This window comes from Octopus sinensis, linkage group LG8, assembly GCF_006345805.1.
Source record: "Octopus sinensis linkage group LG8, ASM634580v1, whole genome shotgun sequence".
Classification (NCBI taxonomy): Eukaryota; Metazoa; Mollusca; class Cephalopoda; order Octopoda; family Octopodidae; genus Octopus; species Octopus sinensis.
Genome location: NC_043004.1, coordinates 94296488 through 94312957, shown reverse-complemented (window position 1 = coordinate 94312957; position 16470 = coordinate 94296488). Strand labels below are relative to the sequence as shown.

The window sequence follows — 16470 nt, the reverse complement described above, 5'->3', positions numbered from 1 at the left end:
CCACGGGTCCTACTAGTATAACTTATGCACTGCACACTGTTGTGTAATATTATTCATCAACATACGTTATAGATGAGTTTAAAGAAATATTTTGTATACTTACATAGATCTACTGAAGTCTTCTCGACCTGAAATTATATATTACATAATACAGACAATTTAATGTATAAATGGTGTGGTAAGTAGCTTGTTTACCGACCACATGGTTCCGGGTTAAATTCCATTGCGTGGCACCTTGGGCAAGTGTCTTCTACTATAGCTTCGAGCCGAGTGGATTTGGTGGACGGAAACTGAAAGAAGCCCATCGTATATATGTATATCTATATATGTATGTGTGTTTGTAAGTATGTGTTTGTCCCCCCCCCCCAACATCGCTTGACAACCGATGCTGGTGTGTTTACATCCCCGTAACTTAGCGGCTCGGCAAAAGAGACAGATAGAATAAGTACTGGGCTTACAAAGAATAAGTCCCGGGGTCGATTTGCTCGACTAAAGGCGGTGCTCCAGCACGGCCGCAGTCAGATGACTGAAACAAGTAAAAGAGAAGAGCAGACGTATTTACATGTTTGAGTATGTTTGCGTGTAAGTGCGTGTGCACTAACGCGGGTTTGAAAAGTTTGTTTTCTAATCCCACGATTATATCTTCTATCTCCCCTGTTGCGGCAACTTGGGCAAGTGACGTCTAACTTAATGCCAGGTGGAGAATCACATTTTCACTGAAAACAGTTGTGGAAACTTGTCCTCAGTAATGAATGCATGTTGCATCAGATGACAGATTTAGAGCATTGAATACACGAAACCCTGGAAGCTGCTATTTTCGAACCTGAAAAGAAAATAAATTTACGCTCTTGGTGGATGGAAAATAACCTCAAGATGAACAGCAGGTAAAACACGTAATCCGGATGCATCGCGCCTCATTGTAAGTTTCGCAGCAGTATATGTTACCTTATATTTTTGTTAAGGGATTGCGACAGAAATCTTGATGGATTGAAGAGAGTTTCGAATTATTTGGGTGGATGCTGAGTTTCTTTGAACACTTTATCAGTGTCCATGTAATTTCTCTCCTAGTCCGGAAGCCATCGCTTCATGTACGTGTTGACAAGCTGCATGCTTCGTCTGTAGAGCTGATGATGATCCAATCAGCTAACTATACAGAGCTCGAAAATGGGCTCGCACATAGCTAACATGTTTTCTTTTTTCAGTTGCAGATCAGATGTGAATAGTTTGAATTTCAACTCCTCGATATCCTCCTTATAAAGTTTGCACTCAGTGCACGGAAGCTGCATTCTCAGCAGCACTGTATATTCTGTTTAAATACTAGTAGTAATATCGATAAGGCATGCATTCAAGTGAGCCGTCATTGCACCTCTTATATATTTTATCCTATCAGAAAATATTCTTAGAAATGTCGGGGTAGAGATTGTATTGTGGTTTAGGGTCTCTCGCTTTCAACTGGAAATAATTAAGCAATTTTATTGCAAGTTTTTGTACCAAAACGTCTGTCACTTCATCATTTGTGTAAAGGGCAATTTGTACTTCAGGAACGCAGAATGGAAAGTTTTCTTAATGAGGTTTTCTGCTTTGTAGTGGAAATTAGCTCATCCTCAAAAATGCTTTTAGCTAAGATGTATCGTGCACTTACAAAAGTCTCAATTTGATCACGTTCCTCGACTCAAAGTTCGCTTCTGAAACGCGTCTTTATATGACACTACAGTTATTACAGTAGTTGTGTCGCAAGGAGAGGGCCATATTGTATAGCACGGCACATCGGCTGTTCGATTCTGTCTTTTGGTAGGTATTCTGTTTGGCCAAATTATATGAGCGGAGGCCCTCTTTGTTTAAAGATCTTCGACGGTATTCCAGAAATGAATTATTTCCATCAACTGATCAAACCATGACTATCTATGCAGGAGTTGTTTGTGTGGCTGAGATCACTTGCTCCATGCATATTGTTTGTTTTGATGGCGAAATGGAGTTTCAAATTCTTTTAATTTACGGGTATTTCACAGCACACCTTTTCGATCGGCTGACGTGTCTTTGGATTGCTGTCGTATTCCATGATAGGGATAATGTAAGCTTGGTACAACCACTGTATCTGCCCCTCGAATGGGCAAACATTTTGTTAAACACCTCTTTCTTTTGAAATCATCCAAACAAACTGTCGTGTTTGATCATGAAAACTCGTACGCACTGATAATATCTCTTCCTGGCTTCCTCTCCAGAACTGAGGCCAATTGTGATTTCAAGCTTCATAAGATTAGTAGTCATAGTGATGAGCTTTCCGTTATTGTAGTTTTGAAAGAAGAACGTGGGCTTACAATTATTACAGTCTCGTGTATGTTCTAGGAACCTTTATTCCGACTCTATGTTAAAATGTTTGATAATGGCTGGCAGTGGGAAGGCAATGAATGTAGCTTGACTTTTCCATCACAGATTAAACTGGTCTCAGCCCAACCTTCCACTGATGTGATATGCATTGGCTGCAAACAGTTAAGTAGTCTCCAACGTGGTGTTACAGTAAAACTGTTAAGGCTTTAATATCGTATAAACCAGAAATCTCACTGGTTTTGTCAATTCTGCAGTTCAATAGTTTTTGGTTTGGAAAAATAAATTTTTTGCATTTGAACCAGATGAAAATTTGCATCAAGAAAGATACGCCATAGCTTATCTATTTTTTGAGTATGAAACTGTTATTAGTCATCACTGCAATTACCTCTCGGATTCTGGTTCTTGATCCCCTTACTCACGTTGGGTGAGCTGGGATAGCCGTCTTTCCTTCTGCTTTTGTCTGTTTCGTTTGTATTTTATGTTCTTTTTAACACTGCTCTTCCTCTTTCGGTGTATATATATATATATATATGAAAGTCGTGTTAGTCGTTGTTCCTCAGTTTTGGTAATTTGTTTCTCCCAGGTATATTGATTTTTCAGTTTTCCTGTCCTCTTCGTCGACGTGTTTCTTTGACCATCCTACTATTATAGAAAAAAAGGATCTTCCGTTCTAAAATTATCTGTTAAAAATATAACTGACAATCCCGTTCAAAAAAGTTTCACTAAACAAACATTCTCATGAAAAAAAAATGTATGTAAATTCAATATCACTGAAATAGTTACACTACATCTGTCTGGCAAAAATAACAGACTAAACAGTCACATTGTTAGCAAATGTATGTTTCTTCATATAGGACAATGCCATATGATCACTTTTAGCAGATCTTATGGACAAATTCTCAAGAAGCAACTTAATTTCTGTAAAAATGATCAGACATTCTTCCCCAAATAATTCAATATTAGCACAGGAATCGTCAAGAGCCTACTTCTACCCAGTTATCCGGGTCTCAAACTCAGAACGACGTAAATATTAGGAAATATTCTTTGTGGCTATTAACATATACAAAGAAATTCGGTTAATCTACTAAATTTCCCTTTCAGGAAGAATTAAATGTAAAAACAAGTTCAGCTATATGGTAAGAAGTTTGCTCCCCAACCCCCACGGTGCCTGCTTCAGTCTCCTTGGGCAAGTGTCTTCTGCTATAGCTCCGAGCCAACCAAAAACTTGTGAATGGATTTGATAGACGGAAAGTGAAGTACTGGGTTCGATTCGTTCGACTAATTCTTCAAGGCGGTGCCCCAGCATGTCTGCTATCTTATGACTGAAACAAGAAAAAACTTTGTTCTTACACACATAATCAATATCTTGGGTGAAATGAAAGAAAAATTGCTCATTTGTGGTGAATTAGTCATTTGGGACGAATTGGATCGATGGAATAACCAGCAGTTTTGTGAATGATTTTATCCAATTGACATACAAAAGTCTTAGATAAATAGTTGTAATCTCAACTGCTTTGCGAAGATAATAAATTCAAATTAATCATGCAATACCCATGAATTAATTTTTCTCCCGAACTTAACGTTTAAATTTCAATTTTCTTGTTTAATATTTATAAAAATAAAATCTATTAATTCTGTAGGTTTTACTGTGTTAACATTACTACAGGAATTTAAATTGTAAATTTATATTCAAATATCTCATATAAGATTTTCACTTTCCACCTAAATAATTTCACATTTAAAACAAAATTCGGTTCGGCTCGCCAACCATGAACGACCAGACAGCATACCATTAACGAACTCATAGCAGCGAAAGTTCTCCTAACGAATGATATACATGTAGTTGCAACCAGTTTATTTTGTCAAGCATTTCCAATCAAGACGAAAACGCAAAGAAACTAACTGAAAAATTGAAATGATAGGGACATATATTAGATCAAGTCACTAACCCACTCAGATTTTCCTGAACATTTGCAAGAAAGATTAGCACTAATTAATGGACTAGCTTAATTATATTTATAATATACTTCGAAATGAATTATTTAATAGTGAATGAAATAACGTTATGAATGGAAAACGAAAAAAGCTTAATGGGATAATATTATTTTCTACTCTAGACACAAGGCCAGAATTTTTTGGGGGAGGTGGGGCCAGTCGATTAGATCGATCCCAGTACGCAACTGGTACTTAATTTATCGACTCCGAAAGGATGAAAGGCAAAGTCGACCTCGGCGGAATTTGAACTCAGAACGTAGAGACAGATGAAATACCTATTTCTTTACTACCCACAAGGGGCTAAACACAGAGGGGACAAACAAGGACAGACAAACGGATTAAGTCGATTACATCGACCCCAGTACGAAACTGGTACTTTATTTATCGACCCCGAAAGGATGAAAGGTAAAGTCGACCTCGGCGGAATTTGAACTCAGAACGTAACGACAGACGAAATACCTATTTCTTTACTACCCACAAGGGGCTAAGCACAGACGGAACAAATGAGGACAGACGAACGGATTAAGTCAATTACATCGACCCCAGTGCGTAACTGGTGCTTAATTTATCGAACCCGAAAGGATGAAAGGCAAAGTCGACCTCGGCGGAATTTGAACTCAGAACGTAACGACAGACGAAATACCGCTAAGCATTTCGTGCGGCGTGCTAAAGATTCTACCAGCTCGCCGCCTTCTTAATGGAATAACATTGAAATATCGATAAGGTGGTGAGCTGGTAGAAACGTTAACACGCCGAGCGAAATGCTTAGCGGCATTTCGTCTGTCTTTACGTTCTGAGTTCAAATTCCGCTGAGGTCGACTTTGTCTTACATCCTTTCTGGGTCGATAAATTAAATACCACTCGCGTATTGGGGTTGATCTAATCGACTCACCTCCTCCCCCAAAATTTCGGGCCTTATGCCTAGAGTAGAAAAGAATTATTGAAATATCGAAAATTGTGACATGAGAAAGTACTTTCATTTCTTCCCTAAAATATATATTTATTACAATGCAAAGAGAAAATTAACAACTTACAGGTGCAGGAGCGGCTGTGTGGTAAAAAGCTTGCTTCTCAACCACAGGGTTTCGGATTCAGTCTCTCGGTGGCACCTTGGGTGTCTTCTACTGTAACCTGGAGTCGACCAAAGCCTTTTGAGTGGATTAGGTAGACAGAAACTGAAAGAACCCAGTCGTGTGTGTGTGTATGTGTGTGTGTGTGTGGAGGCACATGGCCTAGTGGTTAGAGCAGCGGACTCGCAGTCGAGGGGTCGCGGGTTCGAATCTCAGACCGGGCGATGTATATGTTTATGTTTAAGCTCCACGCGGCTCCGGCGAACTTCTGCTGACTCTTTCGCCACCACTTTCTTTCACTCTTTCCTCTTGCAGCTCACCTGCGACGGACCGGCGTCCCATCCAGGTGGGAAACTTATACGCGAAGATAAGGAACAAACAATATATATATATGTATGTGTGTCTGTGTTTGTTCCCCCACTATCGCTTGATAACCGATGTTGGTGTGTTTACGTCCATGTAACTTAGTGGTCCGGCAAAAGCGACCGATGGAATAAGTACTAGGCTTACAAAGAATAAGTCCTGGTGTCGCTTTCTTCGACTGAAAGAAATAATAAAACTTCTGCAAACATATCAAAGAACTGTCAGAAGAGAGGAAAATGTAAATCAAGGCCTGAAGACAAAGGCAGAAAGATGATGTGATCAACGCGAATTAGAGTTAAATAGAGTGTGATGTAGGTTTCGTGCACAACTGCCGTTTGTATTTTCTTTAATCAAAATGTATTAAAATAATGTTCCTCTATAATCATTTATCTCCATGTTGGCTCTAATTGAGAAAACCTATGATGAAGGCATCTCGGATTACAATATCCAAGGTATAGCGTTCTAGTATGTCGAGGGATAAAAAGCCTTCACGTTAGCTTGTCATAGATTGATATATTGTAATAATGTTTCCTATGCAGCAAAAGATTGTTGTTAACCTCCGTGTCATCACTGATCGATCAGACTTATGATCAAAGGCTTTCCTACCGTGCCCAACTTGTTTTTATCTTTTCAGGCATAAAGCATTTAGTACTGCAATATTCACTGTGTCTTTACGTTCTGAGTTCAAATTCTATCGAGGTCGACTTTGTCTTTCATCCTTTCAGCGTCGATAAATTAAGTACCAGTTGCGTACTGGGGTCGATCTAATCGACTGGCCCCTTTCCCCAAAATTTCGACCTTTGTACCTAGAGTAGAAAAGAATATTCACTATATCCTTTTTTTTAAAGACGGTAGTGATAGGAGGAAGATCTCGCTGCTATTTTTAGCAAATTGATCGACCACGCAAGATACTCCTCCATGGTTCCACATATGTCTGCATATATATATATATATCTTCAAGGCGGTGCTCCAGCATGGCTAATGTCTAATGGCTGAAACAAGTGAAAGATATGTCTTACGTAAAAGGATGATGGTTTATCTCCATCTGTGTTTGAAGGCCTTGAACGCTCATACCTGCACGTCTCCCGTCTCCATACATCAATATTGTTAAAAGGTAACGCTGTCATTTTAGAACCGATATAGCTGGGTACCACAGTTGTCGCAAGCGTTGTTGTCAAAACGCACGGAGCCGGGACATACCACCACAAGGCATCACGTCCGACATTGACACTTCTGCCACCTCACCACCTGGATTGGTACTTTTTTTCTCTTTTTAGTTGACTCTGAAAGGTTGAGAGGCAAATTTGATCTCGACGGAATTTGAACTCAATTCAATTATAGGCGATATGTATGTAAATTCCACAATGTAATGATGTCATATGAGAATATATATATTGATTGGGGTGTGGAGGCGCAATGGCCCAGTGGTTAGGGCAGCGGACTCGCGGTCGTAGGATCGCGGTTTCGATTCCCAGACCGGGCGTTGTGAGTGTTTATTGAGCGAAAACACCTAAAACTCCACGAAGCTCCGGCAGGGATGGTGGTGATCCCGGCTGTACTCTTTCACCACAACTTTCTCTCACTCTTACTTCCTGTTTCTGTTGTACCTGTATTTCAAAGGGCCGGCCTTGTCACTCTCTGTGTCAATCTGAATATCCCCGAGAACTACGTTAAGGGTACACGTGTCTGTGGAGTGCTCAGCCACTTACACGTTAATTTCACGAGCAGGCTGTTCCGTTGATCGGATCAACCGGAACCCTCGTCGTCGTAACCAACGGAGTGCTTCCATCCATTGATTGGTGAGGACGTGTGGCTTAGCGGTTAGGGTATTCGACGCATGATCGTAAGATTGTGAGTTCGATTCCCGGCCGCGCGTTCTGTCCTCGAGCATGACAGTTTATTTCACGTTACTGCTGGCAAAAGTTGATTGTACATTATAATTCAAAAGGCCAGCCTTGTCACATTCAGCGTCACGCTGAGTCTCCCTGAGAACTACGTAAAGGGTATGATGTGTCTGTGGAGTACTCAGCCACTTGCACGTTATTTAACGAGCAGGCTGTTCCGTTAATCAGATCAACTGGAACTCTCGCCGTCGATACCGACGGAGTGCCAGTGTAGTGTAGTGTATATGATGATCCAATAACAAACAAACAAAAAAAAAACGAAAGGTTGTATTGGTGGAATTGATAAAGTAGTGATTAAATGTAGTCTAGAATACACTTTTGCTCATTTACATTCTCATTTCGACTACAGCCAAGGTCAACTTTTTTTCCCTTTTTTTTTGTATTATCGGGTTCTATTCGATAATCCAACAAGGCCTGAAATGCCGGAAGAGGGAGCTAGTCGATTACATTAACCCCAGTACTCAACTGATACTTGTTTTATCAGCCCCGTAAGCATGGCAGTGAAAGTCTACCTTGGAGGAATTGGAACCTAGAACGCAAAGACAGACGAAATGCTTAGCGGCATTTCGTCCTACGCGATAACAATTCTGCCAGCTTGCCACATTGGTTCTATTCAATAATGTTTTTCTACTTTAGGCACAAGGTTTGAAAATTTGGTGGGAGGGAGGCCAGTCGATTAGATCGACCCCAGTACACAACTGGTACTTAAATTATCGACCCCGAAAGGATGAAAGGCAAAGTCGACCTCGGCGGAATTTGAACTCAGGACGTAAAGACATACGAAATACTGCTAAGCATTTCGCCTGGCGTGCTAACGCTTCTGCCAGCTCGCCGCCTTTGGCTCTATTCAATAATATCAATGAAATAATGGTGGTCGGTATGATCGACTACAACTTCTCTCAGATGTGAGATAATGTACTTATGGCAGAAGCCAATAATATACAACAGATTTAGTCTCGATAATACAAGGACCCTTTCATCTTTTGCACCTAGTAATCATTTTATAACTTTACATAATTCAATACAAGTTCAATAATCATTTGTTTTTTTTTTCTCGATTTGTGTTCATAACTACATTCATAATTATTTTTTCTCTCTCTTCTGATGGCCAAAGATCAATTCACCTGTTGTATACTTAATGCTGTATACTATCAAATTAACATATATTGTATAAGGTTGTCCCAAAAGTTCGTAGAAAGTCTTGGAAAATAATGGTCTTTATTTTGAGGTATAATTTTTGTTGCTTTTGTTAGTACTTGGCGAGTAAAAATTCAATTTCGCAAGTGTTTACGAACTTTTGGGACAACCTAATATATTAATTAATTCAACTCACATAATTCATGTTTCATATACTGCTTTCAAATTCTGGCACAAGGCCAGTAATTTCAGGGGGGGGTAAGTCGGTTACATACACCCCAGTGTCCAACTGGTACTAATTTTATCGACCCGAAAGGATAAAAGGACAAAGTAGACCTCCGGCAGCATTTGAACTTAAAGTTAGAATTAATGCCGTTAAGCATTTTCCCGGTGCGGAAACGACTATGCCAGCTCATTGCCTTACACACATTTCATATATTATTATATTGATATGAGGAGGCGCAATGGCCCAGTGGTTAGGGCAGCGGACTCGCGGTCATAGGATCGCAGTTTCGATTCCCAGACCGGGCGTTGTGAGTGTTTATTGAGCGAAAACACCTAAAGCTCCACGAGGCTCCGGCAGGGGATGGTGGTGATCCCTGCTGTACTCTTTCACCACAACTTTCTCTCACTCTTACTTCCTGTTTCTGTTGTACCTGTATTTCAAAGGGCCGGCTTTGTCACTCTCTGTGTCACGCTGAATATCCTCGAGAACTACGTTAAGGGTACACGTGTCTGTGGAGTGCTCAACCACTTACACGTTAATTTCACGAGCAGGCTGTTCCGTTGATTCGGATCAACCGGAACCCTCATCGTCGTAACCGACGGAGTGCTTCCTTCCTATTGATATGATGAGCCGTTATTACGATCAGACTCGTTATTACGATATTAATTCCGATTCTCGACGCCCTGAGTTCAAATGCGACTGAAGTCATTTTTGCTTTTCTTTTTCTTTTTCCGAGGCGAATAAAGTACCAGTCTAGAGACAAGTTTTTTGCCTCTCTCCCTTGTATCTGTCATGCTAAGAATTGCGTCGAACAACTATCGTAAACATTTATTCTGAGTAGCGGGACCCATATTTCATGGAATTAATGGTAAACTTATTGGGTTATTTCTGCAAAATTTATCCAAAAATCCTGAAAGCGTAGCTTGTGTTGTGTCTGTATCAGAAGATAGTCGCTCATCTGCTTCTCATTGGAAAGTGAACGAAATTGGGATATGGTGATTACTCAATGCATTTTATATATACACTTTTTATACTTTATGCACAATTTTTTAGACTTAATACACAACACTCTCCCTCTTTCTCTCTTACTCTTCGCTTTACCCTCTTTTTCGCTCTTCACCTTTTCCTTCAACTAATCACGTGAAAGCGTTTCAAACGGGTTAAGTAACAGAGTAAAAAAAACACTTGGATAAAAAAGTTACACATTACACTCACCACCACCTGTCCTTCCCCCTTCAACTAATCACGTGGAAGCGTTACGGACCGGCTAAGCAACGGAGTGACAAGCAGAATTATAATAAGATGTTTTAAAGATTCTGCCAGCTCGTCACCTTTCACCGGGTCAAATATAATTCTTTGTACAATGGACACAAGGCCCGAAATTTTGAGGGAGAGGGCTAGTCAATTTCATCGATCCTTAGCATTTGACTGGTAATTATTTTATCGATTCCAGAGGGATGAAAGGCAAAGTCTAACTCGGTAGGATTCGAACTCACAACGTAAAGCTGGAAGAAATGCCGCTAAGCATTTTGTCTGGCATGCTAACGATTCTTATTTCTTTACTGCCCACAAGGGGCTACACAGAGGGGACAGACAAGGACAGACAAACGGATTAAGTCGATTAGATCGAGCCCAGTGCGAAATTGGTACTTTATTTATCGACCCCGAAAGGATGAAAGGCAAAGTCGACCTCGGCGGAATTTGAACACAGAACGTAACGACAGACGAAATACCTATTTCTTTATTACCCACAAGGGGCTAAACACAGAGGGGACAAACAAGGACAGACATAAGTATTAAGTCGATTACATCGACCCCAGTGCATAACTGGTACTTAATTTATCGACCCCGAAAGGATGAAAGGCAAAGACGACGTCGGCGGAATTTGAACTCACAACGTAACGCAGACGAAATACTGCTAAGCATTTCGCCCGGCGTGCTAACGTTTCTGCCAGCTCGCCGCCTCAATATAATGATATTAAATATATATGTTTATATAAATAAATACACAATATATATGTTAATTCCATGTTATTCAGAATTAAGTGCAGCATAGTAGAATTGGCCTCTGGTTGTGAGTGTAGTACGAGAAACCACTATGGAAACTAAATTATGAATGCAGCTGTGAACATTACAGGAATCCAGCAAAGCAAATGATTACGGAGATAATGTAAACATATAAAAATGGCTGTTGGAAGGTGCAAAAGATAGGTGTTTCGTTTCTTTCATTACAGCGTGTCCATGACAGAAGGTTTACAAGGAGGGTGAATAATGAATTTGGAAGTCTGTTTCTTTGAACGTCTGTATTATATATTCATGGAACAAGCGGAAAACGAAAGAAGTAATGTTAGCATGCTTGAATAATTTTCGAGCTTAAACTTGATTATAATCTTGAACGACATAAATTTTCTTCACATCTCTACTACTTCCATTCTGAGTGTCCGTCCAAAGTAAATTAAGTCTGACAAGATGGACCACAGAACCGTTGATAAAATTAACATACCAGGTCGTAACTAAACCCTGAATATAACACTTCATTTTGTCTGTCATGAAGTAATTGCCTTCAACACATTTTGACTAGAGTTAGTAGTGCTCCCGCTACGCCAGGAGACTTGTTAAGAGACGAATAAAAACTGATTAAAAAAAAAAATGAAACTAGTAACATGAGCTGATTGTCAATCACTATGTATATGTCGTTTTCACGTAGAAGAGCATAGTAGTTGAATAGTTGCTTATTTTTCGTTTTCGATGATGACTAAAACTCCACCTCTCATACTCCGTAACAATGAAAGATGCAACTGAAAATTCGTGGCTGCTTCTGCATTAAACTACTGCAGGGGTTGCATTTCATTGTTGCAGATATTCGTCGTATGTCGATTGCAGCAACGAAAGGCCCGCCATCTGTTTATGGTTTAAAGAATTTCGGGTCCTGACATACGCTGAACTTGCTGGGGGTTACAGTGAGGAAGGGCTGGGCATGATGGCTTGCCTCACTCTCTCAATGCCAGTGGCAAGGTGACCCAAACGACTCGAATATATCAGGGATGCAGCATAGTTTATGTGTCCCAGAGTGGTCTGAAGTGTGTACTCACAGCAGCGTCAAAGGATATCGCCTTTCTGCTCGTTGAAAGTAGCCTGGTAGTTGATTTTCCTCTGCGCAAAATGCTGAAAATATAATCTTATGTATGCATCTTTAAACATGAATAAATGCATAATATTTAATGGTTATTGACACTATTAAATCCATCAATCCTTTGAGAGGTTTTATTTGCTATCCCACGTGATGTCCAAAAATTACCCTCCTCATCAAGCAGTCTTGACGGGGTCGAGGTTTATTTACAGATAACCAACCATGCTGTATATTACACTGGGTTACAACTTATTTGTGCTTACTATCGGCTTGCTAGACAAACGTAAGAATCCAGTGGTAAATGGACAGTGTTATTTACAAAGGAGTATGTTAGATTTGATGTGCTCAAGTTTGAGGAAGTCATATATACATATATATATATATATATGATTGCAGCGTGGAAGGTGTTTGTAAGCCATTTAAGAAACACACAAAAGCCGTTCGATTCACTTCAACATTTAAGTTTAATTTGCCAAAATATTTTCGTCGCTATAAGACCGCAACCTGTTCACTGTTCATTTTGACAAATTAAACTTCAATGTTGAAGTGAATCGAACGGCTTGCTGCAATTGTTTTCGTTTCAGCACACGATCTCAGATCAAATCACTTGCTATGCAAGTACATCTCCGTAATATATATATATATATATATATGATTGATAGATAAATTAATAAATGAAGTGTAAGTCAATATCTTAGTTTATTTTCCCTTTAGTCAGCAAACACTACGACTTTGCAATATTCCTTCACAGAACCTCATGTGGTATGTCTTTTGTATGTTATTGATTGTTATTTTTACGTTTTACTCGCAAATTTGTAAGTTTCTAAATTCGTAGCCTTCGTACAAATCAACTGTGTATTTTCAGGTTATATAAGAGTGAGTCTGCTAATCTACACTTAGATAACACGATTCGTTACTCATTCACCAATTCAGCTAAATATTTGAGCCTGACCTTATCTGAGTATGCCTATGACCGATAGAGCATAGAAATAAGTTCTGAGTGAATTCCTCCATTTAATAAAAACTATGTTTTTATATTTCTGTTACCAGCTCTGACTCCCACAAAACATATGAGAAATAGCCAATAATATTTTTGTAGTAAAACATAGTTCAAAGTACTTTCAAAACAGAAATACTCCATCACATTTGATCTGAGGAAATAGCATAGAAATAAAAAACATCTAATTTCAGTCGATATTTGTGTAACAAGTAAAGGAATCGGAAAGTTTGAAAGATGTTTGTAATTAGAGATTGGAAGTTCTTTACCTTCTGATGTATTCCGCTGGAATAGGAATAAGGAGCTAGTGTATAAGTAATCACACATTTGGATGCAGCACACGTCATTTTATACAAGTCTCTGCACGCACAAATCACTTGTAGGTCATTTAGTCAGTATCAAGGGACGATGAAAGATCTGAAAATATATGATAATAATGTTAAAACAGGGCAGTCACAAATATACTAATTAAGGGTTCGTAATGAAGGTTTCATTAAACCAGAGCACGTCCCGTTCTACCAAAATACATTCTGGTGATGAGAACATATTCTTGTCACCGTTGCTGAGGAAAATGAAAGAATGCCTACTTTGAATGGTAATCTGAACTTGATGTCAGTATCTAATAAAAATGATACAAATAACGCAAAGTTGCAGAAAAGCATCCAACGAATTAAGAAGGATTTCTTTCAAAACTTTCCTTTCAATTCTAATGAAAAGATCTGAGCGAAATAGATAGTGCATTTCATTATAATTCAAATTATCTTATGGTTTACAATAATTTGTTTTCTGATGAAAAGAGTATATACATTGGGTGGTGTATACAATTAAGGATGAAAATAAACTAACAAAAGAAAGTCGGTGAAATTAGTTAATTAAATTGATTTTGTTGTTGTTGCTGTTGCTTGGCTCTCAGTCAGCCCCAGGCAAATGTAGAATCAATCATATTCCAGCCTTGATATTTCTGTATTTTTCGGATATCCATATTTTTTTTAAGACGATAGGGATGAGAAGTCTTTGGCACCTACTTTTACAAGATTTATCTGAATTGCTACTTCATTGCTTCGCAATTAGGATGTTTTTAATCTTATCTTTCTAAAAAGAACTTCCTGGTGTAAAGGAATTTAAAGAAAAAGAACAGCTGGAAAATGTAATTAAAATATGAAAAGGAAAAAATAAAAATATTATGTTGGTCATGCAAATAATGTGATTTGATAAGAAAAAAGGAAATAAATGTAATTGTAAAAGGTGTAATGTGGTTTCCTACATTCTTTCAGTATTCATATATGGTTTGATTTAATGAACGTTTATCGCATTTTCCAGCGTTACCTAAAGATAGTAAATGATATCGTTTTACTACTTCTGAAAAAGGTCCTGGCTTCTGTTGGGTTCCTCCAATTTTTACTATATCTATTTTCATATAGATCTAACGTACAATGCATAAGTTCTAAATATTATTTTTTATAGCACCCTTATAATATATTTTCACAATCAGTCAACATCTGATGTTACAATATATTTTCCATGAATTCCATTTCATATTTTGTGAAATTTCTCTTTTGTAAGTTTCTTTGTGATGGAGACAAGTTGAGATCTTAAGAAACATCAGGTCAATCCATGAATATTGTCCTAAATATCATATATGTAATTTCTATCAAATTTTACAGATTTCTAAAATGTCAAATGGTATTGACTGATACTCGTATAGATTTGGAAGCCTTTAACTTAATGCAATTTGTTTCTGCAGAATAATCCTGACTAAATTAATAACTAATATTCATCCCTCAAAGATGAGAATATCGAAGGAGCATTTAAAGCACATAATGATTTAGGAGTTCAAAAAGGGAAACAGTGCAGCTGAAGTAACCCGAAATAATCATTCTGTTTATAGGGAAGGGTGCTTGAGCGAAAGAAGTTGCAGAAGATTGTTTACAAAGTTTTAAAATGCTGATTTCAACCTAAGAAAGAGGCCACGACATGGATGCCCTGTTGAATTCGAAACCATTCAAATGTTCACCGCCATCTTCAACAACTTGGAAAGTTGCCCAAACTCGGAAAATGGGTTCCCCATGATTTCACAGATGTCAACCGAAAATCACGAGTGAAAGTATCTTACCATTTTTAGACAGGTGAATGACTAGTGATGAAAAATGGATTTTTTTATGAAAATATTAAGAAGGTAACGGCTTAGTTGTGGAGAACAGGTTAAACCACAACCCAAAAAAGACCTCCACGAAAAAAGGTTCTTTCTGTTTGATGAAATTGCATTAGAATCATCCACTTTGAGCTGTTACCAAATAATGCAAGAATTACTGCTCACACCTATTGGCAACAATTAGAGCGTTTAGATGCTGCTTTGAAAAAAAAAGGGCCTGCTTTGACGAATCGTAAAAGAGTGGTGCTTCATGATAATGCTAGGTCACACACTGCAAAGATTACATCAGAAGTAAAATATAACTTGGTTGGGAAAATCCTTCATCCGCCTTATACCCAGGACCTCGCTCCTTCTGATTACCATTTGTTTCGAAGCTCACAAAATCATTAAATTGATTTGTACTCAAAATCTCAAAGAGGTTGAAACCGAGCTCTCTTCCTTCTTCTGATCAAAACCAAAATACTTTTTCACCAATAGAATTAAAAGACTAATGAGTAGATGGAAGGAATTCATCGATAATGATGGGGATTATATACAGGATTAAATTTTAATAAACTGTAAACTTAGGTCATTTTTTCCTTACCAAAACTCGGACAATTCTCATGGGATGACCTGATAATTATTTGTGGTGATGGATTGGCAAGATCCGGAGTCACGTTGAACAAATGTTTTACAATATTTAGTTACATTCTTTTACTTTCCGAGTTTTAATTCAACCTTTCGTATTTTCCAGGATCCTTGTAATAAAATACCTGTTAAGTTTTCGGGTCGTTCTCCTCATTTATACGCCTCCCCAAATTTATGGAATGGCGTTCATAATAGAAATTATTAATGTTATTACATCCCTTGAGGGAGGTGGATTAGCAGAACCGTTAAAGTGTCGAATAAAATGTTTTGAAGTATTTAAGTTACGGTGCTTTACTTTAGAAGTTCAAATCCCGCCGAGGTCAACTCTGATTTTCATCTATTCGGAGGCTAACATGATAAACAACGGTCAATTGCTGGAGTTGGAAATCGACTAGTTACCTCCCTTCAAAATTGCTGGCCTTGTGCTTAAAAGAGCGTTTTTTTACACCCTTTTATATTTTAATTTCCAATCTCGCTGGGGTTGATGTTTTCTTTGTCCTTTAAGGATTGATGAAATACTGTACCAGTCAAATACTAGGGT

At 38.4% G+C, this 16470-nt stretch overlaps 1 long non-coding RNA gene across 1 annotated transcript in view; it reads right to left on the bottom strand.

Annotated features, from left to right (window-relative positions):
- Positions 1 to 16470, bottom strand: part of LOC118764637 — a 59102-nt gene that overhangs the window by 1888 nt on the left and 40744 nt on the right. The window contains exon 2 of the long non-coding RNA XR_005000455.1: positions 13420 to 13567. This is a non-coding gene — a long non-coding RNA (uncharacterized LOC118764637). The remainder of the gene's footprint in view (positions 1 to 13419; positions 13568 to 16470) is intronic.